This window comes from Sturnira hondurensis, unplaced genomic scaffold (assembly GCF_014824575.4).
Source record: "Sturnira hondurensis isolate 20B ecotype Veracruz unplaced genomic scaffold, ASM1482457v3 Scaffold0003693, whole genome shotgun sequence".
In the NCBI taxonomy this organism is placed as follows: Eukaryota; Metazoa; Chordata; class Mammalia; order Chiroptera; family Phyllostomidae; genus Sturnira; species Sturnira hondurensis.
The window spans coordinates 3,609,191-3,623,483 of NW_028076324.1; the positions used below are offsets into that span (position 1 = coordinate 3,609,191).

The 14,293-nt window shown below is 48.9% G+C and overlaps 1 protein-coding gene across 3 annotated transcripts in view; it reads right to left on the bottom strand.

Moving 5' to 3' along the window:
* BLK (BLK proto-oncogene, Src family tyrosine kinase) overlaps positions 1 to 14,293 on the bottom strand; it is a 55,051-nt gene that overhangs the window by 35,159 nt on the left and 5,599 nt on the right. The window contains exon 1 of one of the 3 annotated variants that reach the window (XM_037042175.1): positions 1,861 to 1,866. The exons of the other annotated variants lie outside the window; for them this stretch is intronic. The gene's annotated coding sequence lies outside the window, so the exon portion shown is untranslated. Of the gene's footprint in view, positions 1 to 1,860; positions 1,867 to 14,293 lie in introns of those variants that run through there. 3 annotated transcript variants of the gene reach the window in all.

The following is a 14,293-nucleotide window of genomic DNA, read 5'->3' on the forward strand; positions in this document are numbered from 1 at the left end:
AGGTTGTGGGGTGTGAGCCCAGAAGGGGGTCACTAGGCAGGAGAGCAATGCAGGAGGGGGGGTGAGAAGTAGCAGGGTGAGGGTGTTTCCAGTAGAAATGGGGAGAGTGGACAGAAATGATGATATGGCAATGACAGTGACAGTGACCTTCAGCTGGGGGTATAGGGGCTGTCTGTATAGGGGAAAGAGATGCCCCTCAGTCCTGCTGAAGAAGTACAGTCTTCTACTGTACCTCACCCCTCCGCTGTGGGATGTCTGGGTTTGGAATCAAAGACCAGTATCCAGCAGGGTTTGGACAGGTCAGGTTTTAAAAACTACAAGTGGGGTTTAATCTGAACAGCCAAGCTCCACCAGGAGCGTCCACCATCTAAGGCCTTAGCTGAAGCCTCAGTTTGAAAGTCTGTGCCTTGTTTAGTGTAAAGGGCTCCCAATGCCTGTGTGAGGCCAGGGGGCCGCTCTGGGGTGGGGGTCGGGAGGCTGCCCCTTTCCCAGAACAATGAGAAGCAGATTGTGGACCTGAGTCAACCAAGCTATGGACCCTGTACATTCCCTCCCCCTCTCCCAGCCTCAGTTTCCCCTTCTGTAAGGCCAGCCTCTATGGCATTCACTGATGACCAGCCACCTGAGGATGCCCTGCTCCCACATGTTTTTACTGACTCCTCCTGGAGCCCCCCTAATGTCTGCCGGCACAGCGCTGGGCTGCCCGGCTGCAGCTGGGAAACGTACTTCTCTGGCTTTCCAGAAGTCACTCTCACCTCTGAGAGGGGCCCTGAACTCAGGGTCCTGTTTGGGGGGCCTTGAGGAGTAGCACCCCACTGTGTAACAGGGCCAAGAGCTCTGACCGCAGCACAGGTGGGCGCTGGCCTCACAGCAGCGGGCTCAGCGGGAGAAGTTCCAGCTCTGTAGGAGCTGGACCACCGTCTCCTGCCCTACCAGTTCCTTTAACACCATTTAACCTTTCCTTACATGCGCTCCTGTGTTGGGTTATCAACTTGTTTGGTAAGCGTTTGGTTGCTGGGTTGAGGTTATTTTGTTGTAAACTCTCAGTGATTCATTCATACTGATACAAGTTCATGCAGGGAGAAGTTGTTCTTGTTACTCATGTTAACAGTATTGCTTCTATTTAATAATAGATTAGTCCAGTCTTAAATTAGGAGCTAGTTTATATTATTGGAATTAAGGTGATTATGTTGTTGAGCTTAAATGCTTTCTTAATTGGGGGCTGCTCTTTTTCTGCTCCCACACGCCCAGGAAAAGCGCTCTCTTGATAGGACTCAGAGAGCAGCTGGACTCAGAGGGTAAGGCATAACCCGCATGAGCAGGAAGCCCTTGGGAGCCGAGCTGTGTCTGAAAGGTCTCGTGTGCTTGGAGGCTGGGACTCCCATGATACTCACATGGGAAAAGAGCCGAGAAAGGGGCTGGCAGGACTCGGAGAACCAGTTGACATCGAGACTGATACCGCCCCTCAGATACTTAGTAAACAGCTCAGACTTCCAATGGCCAGAACAAGTCCCTAGTCTGCTCCCCAAACTGCCAGTCTCAAGGCTTCCCCCACCTCTGCGAACGGCAACTGCGCCTTCTAATTCCTTGCACTTTTCCTCCTACTTCTCACAAACAAACCATCACTAAACCCATCACCTCTGCCTTTGACATTCATCCAGAACTGGGCCACCTCCCCTGCTGCTGCCGCCGCCGTCCCCGTCAAAGCTGGGATTCTGGTAGCAGCTTCCTCCTGGCTCTTTCCGCTCCTTTATCTGCCCTCCCACCCGCCTACTTCCAGCAAGGCAGCCAGTTGTGATCCTGGGAAATATTGGTCAGACCATGACACTCCCCCACCCAGAACCCCCAATGGCTCTACACCAGCACTCAGTGTAAAATCCAGAGGCCTGGGTGGAAGTTCCTCAGACAGTAAACAGAAGAGTCATGTGATCCAACAACTCCATCTGCACAGATGTTTGCACACTGATGCTCATAACAGAACTATTCACAACTGCCAAAAGGTGGGAGCAACCCAAGCGTCCATCGATGAGTGAATGGATAAACAAAGCATGGTGCATCCAAGCAATAGGACAGTATTCACCCTTAGGAAGGAAGGGCATTGTGTCACAGGCTACAATGTGGTGCCCTTAAAGGCATTATGCTAAGTAAAAGCTCTTGGGCACGAGAGGACCAATACCGTATGATTCCACTCACGCGAGGTGTCTACAACAGTCAGACTCATAGAAACAGGCAGTAGAATGGTGGTCGCCAGGGGCTGGAGGAGGGAGTTAGTGTTTAATGATGTGTTTACCTACTCAGGCTGCCATGGTAAATACCACAGACTGAGTGGTTTAAAAACCAAAAATTTATTTTCTCACAGGGTGGGAGGCTAGAAGTCCAAGACTAAGGTGTCGGAAGGGTTGGTTTCCTCTGAGGCCATTCTCCTCGGCTTATAGATGCCTGTCCTCCTCCAGCATCCGCACAAGGTCTTCCCTCTGCGCCTGTCTGCGCCTTCATCTCCTCTTCTTGTAAGAGCACAGTCGGATAGAATTACAAAACCATGACCTCATTTGAACTTAATTGCTTCTTGAAAGACTATTTCCAAATACTGTCACCTTCTGAAGTATCAGGGGGTAGGACTGCAACTTATGAATGCGGGGGTGGGGTGGGGGGCGGAGCACAATTCAGCCCAGAACAAATGGGGACAGAGTTTCAGTTGGGAAAGGTCAAGTTTCGGAAATAGACGGTAGTGATGGCTGCACAACAACGTGAATGTACTTAATGCCACTGAGCTGTGCACTTAAAATGGTCAACTGTACATTATGTATAATTTACCACGCAGACACACACAGAAAATCCAAAGTCCTTAGACTTGACTCATACCCTCTCTCCTCTCCTACCACTCTCCCTCCCGCCACTCTGCCCCCAGCACAGTGGCTTCCTTACCAGGCCTCACACACGCAAACACACTCTCACCTCAGGGCATTTGCATTGGCTCTACCTCTGCCCAGAAACTCTGCCTTGGATGTTGCAGCTCCTTCATCTCCTCCAGGCCTCTGCCCAAAAGCCACCGGCTCAGCAGCGGGGCCCTTCCTGTCCTTTCACAACAACACAGACCCACCCATCCCAGGCTCTTCTCTCTGATTTCTTTTACTCCACAGTCCTGATCCCCACCTGACACTACAGACTCACTGGTTTAGCACCTGTCTTCTCCCACTGCTAGGTGAGCCCGGCAAGGACAGACTTTGTTTTGTCCATGGACCTAACTCCAGTGCCTGCAGTAAAAGTACTCAGGGACTTTTGAGTGAATGGACGGTGGCTCCTCTTCTAATATGGCATCCATCTGAATTATGGTCTGTAGTGGCAACTGCACACATCATCAGATTCGGTCCCTGCAGCGGCCCTGGGAGGTTCAGCAGGGTGCGAAGCTTCAGGGTTATTAATGATGAGTCAGGATGAAGACCCACCGTCATTTTAGTCCATGGCCCAGAACTATCGTTACCACTATTCCCTGGGGTCGCAGGGAGAGTAGGGATTGTAAAGCACAATGAGTGTATTGAAGTCAGGGCTCTGCCTCTTCTTCACTGAGCTCACGCTCCTTATCTGGGAGCTGCAGCGAGGAGCTCAGGCACTTTATGTGCAGCATTTTACAGAAGTTATAAATCAGGTGTTAATGGTAGCTGCTTCATTAAACACACACCCGCACTTTCACTTTTATTAGGTTCCTGCCACCGCTACAGTTGTCTCAGAAAGAATGTCTGCATCTGCCCAGCTGCAGGGCAGTTCCCTGCCACAAGTCCCTCAGGATGCCGCCTGGTGTGCCCTCCTGATGGCCCAGCAGCAGGAGGTGCTTTTCCCTGCTGTGTCTGCAGACAAGCCTAGAGATTTCCAGACTCCTGTTGAAGCCCTGAGAAGGCGTCCAAGGAGTCTCTTAGCTTCCTGAGGTTACAGAGGATTTATACAAAATCTGCAAGCCTGAGAAATCTAGATCACCTCCATCTTTACTCCCACCTGCTTCGGTCCTTCTTTCTTTCCCTTCTCCCTTCTCCCTCCCTCCCTCCCTCCCTCCCTCCCTCCCTCCCTCCCTCCCTCCTCTTCCCCCCTTCCTTCCCTTCCATGCATGGAGTGTGCTACATACTTGTTACTTCCTTCTCTCCTGCATCCATGGAGTATTCTTGGGAAAGTAGATATAGCTAGAGAATGTACAAGAACTTCTAGGTTCTCTTTCTCTCAATGGACATTAACAAGTGCTTCCTGAATGGGTCAGGAAGCAGGTCCCTTGAGAAGTGACAACAATAGAAAGATAGGAGCCTTCTTCCGAGCAGCGCTCTCTGCACCACAAGCTGGGGGAGGTCCCGCTGTGCTGTGCGGTCTGAGGCGTCCACTGCAGTGTTTGCCAAAATCCTTCTTCTTTCTTTTTAGTATGATCATCAGTAAGAAATACACTGCGCATCACATGATAGAACAGACCTGGGTGCACACAGGCACACCCACGCCACGAAAAAAAGTTTTACAAAACATTTCTTATCCTTCCATAAGCAACCCATTTAAATATCTTCTGTTCTATTCTATTTCTTTTTTTAAAAAAATTCACACTGTGGTAAATGGGGATAGCTGTAATCATGTCAACAATAAAATAAAGTAAAAAATTTTACATCTTCGTAAAACACACTCAACATAAAATTTACCATCTTAATTTTTTCAGTGCACAATTTAGTAATGTTAAGTATCTTCACAGTGGTGTGCAACCAATCTCTAGAACATTTTTGGTTTGCAAAATTGAAACTCCGTGCCCATTAAACAAAAATTCATTTTCCACCCCGCCACCCTCTGGTAACTGCCATTCTACTTTCTGTCTCTGTGAATTGACTATTATAGATACTGCATGCAAGTGGAATCACTCGGAATTTGTCATTTTGTGACTGGCTTGTGTCATTTAGCACAGTGTCCTCAAGGTTCGTCTACGTGTTCAAATTTCCTTCTTCTTTCACAGCTGAATAATATTCCATTGCAGGTGTATGCAATGATTCCTTTATCCATTATTTATTCACTCAACTGTGGCCATTATGAAAAAGCCACTATGAAAATGTGTATATCGTTCTTTCTGAGACCCTGCTTTTAATTCTTCTGGATATTTATTACAAATTTTATTTGGTTTTGTGTAATAAAATACCACACCTACTGTGACTTACTAAAAAATCCCAAATATTGTCCCCACAAAGACAGGCCAGTGAGTTAAGCACTCTTCAAGGCACAGACTTCTCTGAGTTGCGGTGAACTGTGAAACCCAGCTCGTCTGGGGAGTGGGCTGCTCTGGTTACCCACAGTCTTGTTCATACAGGGTTTTTATACACAATCTGCGGTGCCTGGTCTGCCAGCTGACCAGGTTTAAATAACATGGAGTTTAATAAACGCTCCCAACCTGTTCTGAGCCATTCAGAAGGCACTTCAGCATCTCGTAATGTCTGAAGGGCATCACTGGATTATTCACAATGCTACTTGGGTGAGTCACTTCATCTCATTGCTTCTGTCTCCTCATACGTAAGCTGTGGGCTTTGGGTGGATGAAGTCCATGTGACCTCCCCGCCCTAACATTTGGTGGGCCCACGGTGCCACCATAGATTTATGGGGGCGTACAGGAGTAGCAGGGTGTAGGTGGTAACCTGGGCTGCGCCCACAGCTGCAAAACATGAGGATGGACATGGGGATGAAAGAGGGAGTAAGTCCTGCCTGAGGCAGTGACATGGAGGTCCTATTAGGAGTGATGCTCTGGTTGTCTTCCCCTCTCAACTTCCTCTCTGCCTCTTCAAGGCCCGGAGCACCAGAGTTCATCTCTGCCCCTCAGCCTCATTCTCTGGCCTTTGCCATCTCCACCTCCCAACCCAGGGCATGCAGTTTAGGGTTTGAGGGCCCTGGTTCCTGAGCCGACCACACAGGGCCATCAGCGGTCTCAGTCAGGATAAGCCAGGCCGTGGGCATGGAGGTGAGGGACTAGGTCGATTGTGATAAAGCGTGAGAATAAATATTCTATTTAGAGCAAAAAAAGAGAATGTATTTGTTGAGAGAGACTTGCTTCAGACTTCTTGAATAATTTTTTAGAAAGATAATCATGTTCTGTTGCCAGAATACCTTGAAAATGAATAATTTGAATTTATCTATTAGATGAGGCAAAGGCAAAAAAGCCAAAAATCTTTTATGAAGTTTCTGAATGATGTTATATTGAATCAGATGATGTATATGAAACACTTAGAATGGTACCTTACCAGATAATAAGCACCCAATAAATGTCAGTTGTTATTATTATAGCACGGCACAGTGTTATATTATAGCAGTAACCTTGAACCACGAGGAAACAATTATATTTATTTATTTAGGAGCCTGCGTGATTTGGAGCAAGATTTGTCAATCTCTTTGAGCCTCAGTTGCTTTATCTATATAATAGAGCTAGAAATGTTTCCTGCTTGCCTGAAAAAAATCAAATAAAATCATTTAAGTAATTTATAGTTTATAAAGTGACATATAGAAATCTCTGTTGAGACCAAAATTATAAAATTAAGAAGTGAAGAGTCACCCACCCTCCACACGGTCTGCCCATGCCCGCGGGAGCACCGCCGTGGCCGCCAGGGGCCGAGGGCAGTGCAGTGTGTGGGGCGAGGATTTTCACAGGCTAGTGATGGTGTTGATTAGACTACCTTAAGAATGATGATAAATTTTGGAAGAGAGCTAAAGAAATACCTAACATCGTTTTCTTGGGTGGCGTTCCTTAGGTCTGAGGGAAGAACCAGTCTGCATGGAGACATAGTTCAGGTCTCATCAGCTCTGGGGCGCCTTTCCTGCCACCCCGGATCCATGAAGTCACCCGCTCCTCTGGCCCCAGGCACTTATAACAACACCGGTCACTGTACCTCGGGCCTTTGTTTAAAGTCTGCCTCTGAATTAGACTCCTCCTGAGTGCCTCACGGGGAGGAGCTGTTGGAATGTTTAATCCTTTTATCTTCAGGGCCCATCTCAGCATTTGAAACATTTGATTTGCAGTGAATTTTTTTCTTCTGAATAAACGAATAAGTAAGTGGATCAATTGATCAATCCATTGGGGGAAACCTAAACATAAATATCTACTTATCTACTCCCTCAGTAACCCACTGTCATAGAGAGTAAACAGATGAATTTACTAAGGCAATGGTATAAAGATGTCATTCATACCACGTCCAGTGTATCCTGGTTACCCAAACCAAATCTGTATCCTGATTACTGTTCTTCAGTCAAAACTCCGGAGCCAACAAGGCACACTGATCTAATGTTTAATGTATTACGTCTAAGATGCCCAAGATGAAATTAAAATTTGCTCTTTTATTGCATGTTTATTTCACGTATTTCAGAAAGTCTGGCCTCTGAAAGGCTGCCAGTTTTCAGTAGGAATGAGTGGTTAATTTAGCAGAGGTTCCTGAGGAAACCAGGAGACAAGAAATTGAATTATGCCTTATCTTCTTGGCCTCCAGGTATGCAGCAGCGCATGAGTTTAAAGAGATTTAGGAAAGCATTACTAAGAGGGAAGGAAATCAAACACATATAGGAAGCCAAAGTCACCTACTGGTGCCAAAGAGTTTGTTATTAATAAAAACATATGTTTAAGAAGGCCCAACGGTGCTTAGGGAATTGTGGGTTGAAATCTCCCACCTGGGACTGTTGGGTTTGGTCTCTTGAATTTCAAAGTCACTTGGTCTCCTTAAGCCTTGAATGATAACATTTCAGTTTGATAAACACAGTTTACCTCCTGTGGCTAATGCTTGTAGCAGGAAAGAACAGTGAGCCAACCACAAATATTTCTGTGTCAGCCTGGCTCCTCGGAGAGCAATGGGAAGGTTTAAAAATTGTCTTAACGTTTCCTTCAGTTAAGAACCCAGGATGGCCTTAATCGTGGCAGAATCTCGTTAACACATTAGCAATGATCTTTGGTTAAAGAAGTAAAAATAAAAGTGACTCTCTCACAGAAAGGTACTTTAGCACAATGGGTTTGCACACAGAGACAGAGACAGTGAGGCAGATTTGTGTTCAAATCCAAGGCTCCCCACGTGCCAGCTGTGTGCCCTTCTGAGCCTCAGTGTCCTCACCTTTAAGTTGGGGATAGTATGTTCCCCAAGTCAGGAATGGAGCTCTGTAGGTAGACACATATCTTTAGGATTCTTTCATTTTAATCCCAGACTCCCAAAAGAGAGTTGGGGAGGAGAGAAGAACAGATCAAGAGAGAGGAAGGGAGAGAGAGAGAAAAAAAAAAGGGAGAGAGAGATGCTTTTTTTTTCCAAAATATTTTTTCTGCCACAGCCTGCTTTGAGAATCCGGTGCATTTACAGACAACATCCCCAGTAAATACATTCATGCACATATATGTCAAATTTTGAGCACAGTTTCAGGACCCCTCCCCATGCACAATGATTCAGGGACCTCTGATTAAGAATGTTGGTTTAGACTTTGGGACAAATGAGGCCAAACCCTTGGGTTTTGTTTCCTTATGAGTCATTTCATTTCATGGAGAGGACAGTCTGTTCTCTGGCCAAAGACCACACCAGTAACCCTGGCCAGCTCACAGGGTTGCCGACAACAAGGGAACTAGATGAGAGAGGATGGAAAACTCATGCCACTAGCACCAGGCAATTCAAGTCCACCCCATACCATCCCCAAAACAAGCTCTTCTTCTCTCTCTGTCATTGTCATTCCATGAAGGGATCAGGAAAGCAGAGCCTTCAGCTGCATCCTGATGTTCAGAGCCTCTTTGCAAGCTACCTGTTCCTTTGTTTTTAATCATAGTCCTCTCTAGTGTTTAAAAAAGGGAAGTGACTGAATGCCTCGCTGAAATGGTGAAATAGAGTTAACACAGTGAAATATTATCATGGCCTCCAAAACGGTCACTGCGAAGACATGTAGCTGTGGGAGAGACGCCCGGCCTGTGCCGGAGAAAAAGAGAAAAAAGCAGACTCTGAAGTCATCCATCTTTCATGATTCCCGCGGTGAAAAAGTGCATCATGTAAACCAAGACAAGCAGCTCTTTGGTAGAAAACATGAGCTTAGTGGAATTATTAATGGCTTGTATCTGTTTTCAAAAAAGCTGTTTGGGTATTATATAATTTCTACAGTTTTAAAGTAAGGAGATCAGTGATAAATCCGTACAAAATGAGCCTGTTCTTCCAAATGGCTGTGGCCCATCCCCTGCCTCTCAGCAGCCTCGATCTTCTTCGCTCTGCCCCCGAAAAGGCAGCCTGGGCCTCGCAGAGGCAGTCGGAGCCCCACAGACCCACAGTGAGAGTGCCTTCACTGTTCCCAGTGGCTGCTCAGGTTCCCAGGGGGCCCTGCACAGTTTAGGGCCTCGGCAACCAGCAACCGAGTCTGGGCTGACGGGGAGACTGCCTCTTGCAAACAGCACAAGGAATTTCAGGTCTAGATCTATGTGAGCCTCTGAGTTTCAGATTCACACCATCCACAACGGGCTGACACACAGAGTCAGAAGTAAATGAACTGTCCAGGGCCACAGACCCAGTCCTGATGGGACAACTGCCATTCGCTGATGCTGGAAACAGACCCAGGAGGCTCACGGGGTCCCCATGGGTGCTGGGCGGTTAGCTGTGCTCACCACGGCCACCCGGAGAAGATTAAGGAAAACCTTCCTGTAGTGTAACCTACAGGAGGGGTGGCAGCTGCATCCATCAGGAGGCCACTTGACCTTTCTAAGGATCATAGTCAGCACACCTGTCATTAAGTACAGAGGCCCCTAAGTAAAAGCAGCACAGGTGGTACTGCAGCTCTGACCTCAAAGCCTGGCTCACTGCCCCCAGGCCAAGCCCCTGACCCGCTCACTCTCAGCTGTGGGCTCTGGCACCTGCATGTGTGGGACACGAACAGACAGAGCAGCAGTTGGCCGCATCCTGCACACACTACACTTCCTTCCCAAAGCGCTCAGCAGAGGCGGGGCTGCCCTGATTCCTGTGGAAGGCCTCTTCCTTCAGTTCCTCCACCGAGGCGCTTCTGGCCCTGAGGGAGGGGCTCCCTTGTCTGATGGCCCCACCGAAGAGTGTGGCAGGACCTGGGTGACAGCCCCTCCACAGACTGATTGGGGTGGGAAGGATGAATGTACATGTCTGACTTCATAGCAATTCTTGTTTCTGCATCTGCAGGGCCTAGCAGCGGTCTGGCTTCCACATGGGTCACAAGTAATGACCAACGACTGACAATTCCAGGGCCAGGGGACCACGAGGCAGGGAGAATTCAGATGACCGATTCCAAAGAGTTCACAGACGTGGGAGCAATGGGGAAGTGAAAGGCGACAGCAAGGAGGCCTGAGCTAGTGGGTACACAGGGGTGATGCCCACCGCAAAAGGGTAAGGGAAGTTGGCATGCACTGACCCAGTCTAGGACTAGGCAGGCCTTCTCTGGGGGGTCATTTCTGCAGGTGAGATCATGCCATGTGCAAGAAGAAGCTTCTTTGGGCAGAGGTTTCCCAGATGCCATGTAAACACATCTTGAGTGTCTCCATCCCTGGCTTTCCATTTTCACCCAATCATTATGCTTATGCCTGCAAGTTGGGGATGATTTCAAAGCACGTCCTGGGTGACAGCCTTCCCTTGCCTTCCTGTGGTGCCCTGATCAGTGCTCTGCACACAGTGAGCGATTAATAGACCAACAAATGGAGAGGCAAGAGCACTGGTTTGGGAGCCACACGGACCTGAGTCTGCATCTGGGTGCCGGCCTTCCAGCCTGGAGCCCTGGCTGGGTTCCCAGTGACATCACAAGGCTGTCGTGGGAAGTCACATGAACTCATGTGCACAAAGCACCTGGCACACTTCTTGGCACTCAAGTCCTGACAGCTATTCCAGATTTGACCACATGCCTTACATGGCAAGTAGACCCACCAAGGATCTGACTGGAGAGAATGTTCGGAGACCATCTAATCTACTCCCTTGCTTGGCAGGGTTGGAACACAAGGCCCAGAGAGAGGAAGTCGCCTGGCTAAGATGGCAAGGCCAGTGCCCAGTTGTAGACATGCAGTCTTGGGAACAGACTAGCTCGGCATGGCCTCGTGCTCCTGGGCACCCTCTTCCCAGTGCTCCTGGTTTCTTTCCCTCCCAGTTCCAGGCTCCTGCTCCTGCCCTAATGTGAGGACTGTCCTGTCTTGCTAAAGCCGCCTACACTCCCAGGCCAGGGTGATGTCTGCACCCTCTCAGCTTTATCTCCACATGGACCCTGTGTTCCCCCGAACCCAGAGGTCTACCCACTGGAATTCTTTGATGAGCCACTCCTAAATTCAAACTGCTTATGTATTAACTGCACTGGGGTCACCAGGCTTTTTGTCCATTTCAAGTTCCTTTAGCCACACCTGCCCTCCTCTGGGGTAGGGACAGACCCCCGTCTCCAGCAGGACCTCTGGGCACCCACCCGCATCTCGACGTCATCCAGGTGGTCCAGGCCAGACCTGCTAGATCTAGGGTCATTCCTGGGGGCGGAGTCTGCCACAGGCAGGAAGGCAGGACATTCTACTTTCTTCTTTCACAACCCCCTGTTATTCTTCCCCCAACTGCACTGTCCTCCCTCCCTAATCCTGCTCCTGCCCCATTCCCCCTTCCCTCTTCCCATTCCACAGGTGCTCACCCAGCTCCCCTACTCTGATGACTCAGTTTGTAAACAAAGACACTGTTTGCACTCTGTCGGGAAAATTATCAAAGCAATGAACCCAGTGTTGCTGACACACTGTTTCTGTCAGCAGATAGAGCACACACCTGTCTTTTGAGATATTAATGGATGTTCTTACTTTTATCAGTTTGCTATTTTGTTCCTCACTCCCATTCAAGCCATAGCCACAGGGAGGCAGAAAGTAGAGACAAGAGAACTTCCTTGGGTTAGACCAGACTGACCAAGAGAAATGCCATGAGTCAGCCTGGCACACGAGGGCTGGGGTCTCACTGAAAGTCCCGTGGCCCAGAGTGGCACAGGAGGGCATTCTGGTTCCTGCACCCACGATGTGGCCCGAACATCCTGAGAGAGGGCTTGACCCAGGGCAGAGGCTGGAGACACCCTTGCAACAGCTTATGCAGATCAATGATGAAGGCCAAGTGGGTCACCCTGAAAGTTCTGAGCCCCGGGGATCCCCCAAGGACTGAGCCCTGGAGAAAGGGGACCACTCTCAGTTCTCTGGGGTTATCTACTGCTACACAGCACAAACCGAGATGTTCAGACTAGATGTTCTATTTGTGGACTGAGACTCCTACCCACCCTGCAGGGATCTGCTCTCTGCCGCAAGCTCCCTGAGCCCACCAGGTGGTCTTCCAGAGGTGGGGACACATTCACGCTGAACTCGCTCAACCCATTCTCCTCCCTTCCAGGAAGCTGGTATTGTTGTCAACAATTTCAAAGGTCCCCTTAGCATCACTGTGCTCAAAAATAGGACATTATTTTTGAAATGACGAATGAACCAAATACATATTCCTGAGTGTCCCAAGAATATGTGAGACCTTCAGAAGATAAAAGGAATAAAGCAAGGAGACCAATTCAGCATTGCCTTGTTGTCCCCTTAGGTTTGCCAAGTGAAGGTGGGAGAACTTAAGGGCAGATTCAAGAGGCGCGCCCCCTGGTGTGTAGATGGACAGGCACAGACGAGGCTCGAAGAGGCCTGACCCAAGAGCCAAGTTGGCCTCTGGTGATCTGTGTGGGCTCAGGGAAGCTCTCTGCTCTCTGGCTCCCACTCTCTTATGTGACTGGGAACTGGAGATGCAACCCGGTGTAAATGCGGAGCTGGGGTGGAGAGCCGTGTCTACATGGCACGAAGTTCAAACTCCTTTCTACTTCAGCTCCCTCCAGGCCTGGCAGAAGAAGACACACCCCATGCCTGGTGGTGCCCAGGCCAGAGGGAGAGGAACAGCTACAGGAAAACTTGGCTGGGATGAGACTTTGGCACCGGACTTTTGAGCAGACACAGGAGCGCTCCTCACAGAGACGGGCATTTTAGGCAAAGAGGAGGGTTTGGCAAAAGCTCTGAGATGCGATGGGCACCAGGGTCCTCAGGGGCTGGGCTGCTGGGCCCAGTTGCCAGGAGAAGGGCACCAGGAGAGATGCTAGGAGAGGAGACCCAGGCTATGTGGGACCAGGCCCTGGGCTTTGCTCTTGGGCATTGAGGCCAGAAAGTCAAGAAAGAGAGCCACAGCTGGGTTCTGGAACGCAGTTCTCTGAACGCTGGAGCACCAGGGTCCAGATGTACGTCTCTCACACTGACCAGCTGCATACATGAGCCGCACCCAACACAGCCTGATTCAGGTTTCTCAATCTTATTAAACTCATTTCTGCTTTCAAGAAACTTAAAAATCACACTCTCTTGTTCGAGATTTCAAAATAAATATTGTGCATAAAAATGTCACAGAAGTTACAATGTGACCCGTGCCTTTTCAAACCACAAGGACTCCTCTGGCTGATTCTCACATGGAGGACTGAGTGGAATCTAGGTGGAAGTATTGTGGACTCTTCAGTTTCTACTCACCTGAGAATCAGGGCTTTAATTCTTATAACCCTGCAATGTGCTGTCATCAACAAATAAAGAAACCAAACCTGAGGGCATGAGAAACCCACCTGAGGTAGGGAAGGCTTCCAATATAAAGTGAGGTGGAACTACTGGTATTTCATGAAGACATTTGGTGATTTGCCCAGGAAGTGGCAGGACTGAAACTTGAACCCAGGCCCTCTGGGTTCCAGTCCAGGGCTGGGTGTCCGACCTCTGTGCTACAGGATTTCTCAGGCATGGCTGCCTTGTCTTACTCCTATGGCCAAGTTCTTTCCACTTTCTTATGTCCACAACACACTGAGCGATAACATCAAACCATCCTTGGTAAATATTGGACTTGGTGATTCCAAACACTTTGGGGTTGGCAAGTCGTTTTGGGAATCTGATGAAAGCCATAAATATTCTTTGCTAAAGGTGTGCATGTCCTCAAAAGCTTGCGTATAAGTTCAGAGGGCTCACAGGGTCCACACAACTCACCAGGGGTCCCTGGTCCAGAGGTTGGAACCCCTGACCTAATTCATTAAGTGCAGACCATCTCCCACCCTTGTAGGGACTAGGTGCACATACGCGAACATTCCCTGCACTTGAGTGACACTGAGGGTCAGGACCTTCTTCAATTTGTGCCTCTGGTGCCTTGCTAGCCTCAACTGAGTGCTGGCCTGGCAGCCCAGGTACCAAGGTGTGCTGAGGCCAGAGAAGACAAGACACCCGAGAGAACCTCCATGGCTTTGGAAGCATGAGCCCTTTGTGAGGAAGCGTGAACCACACCGTGGCCCA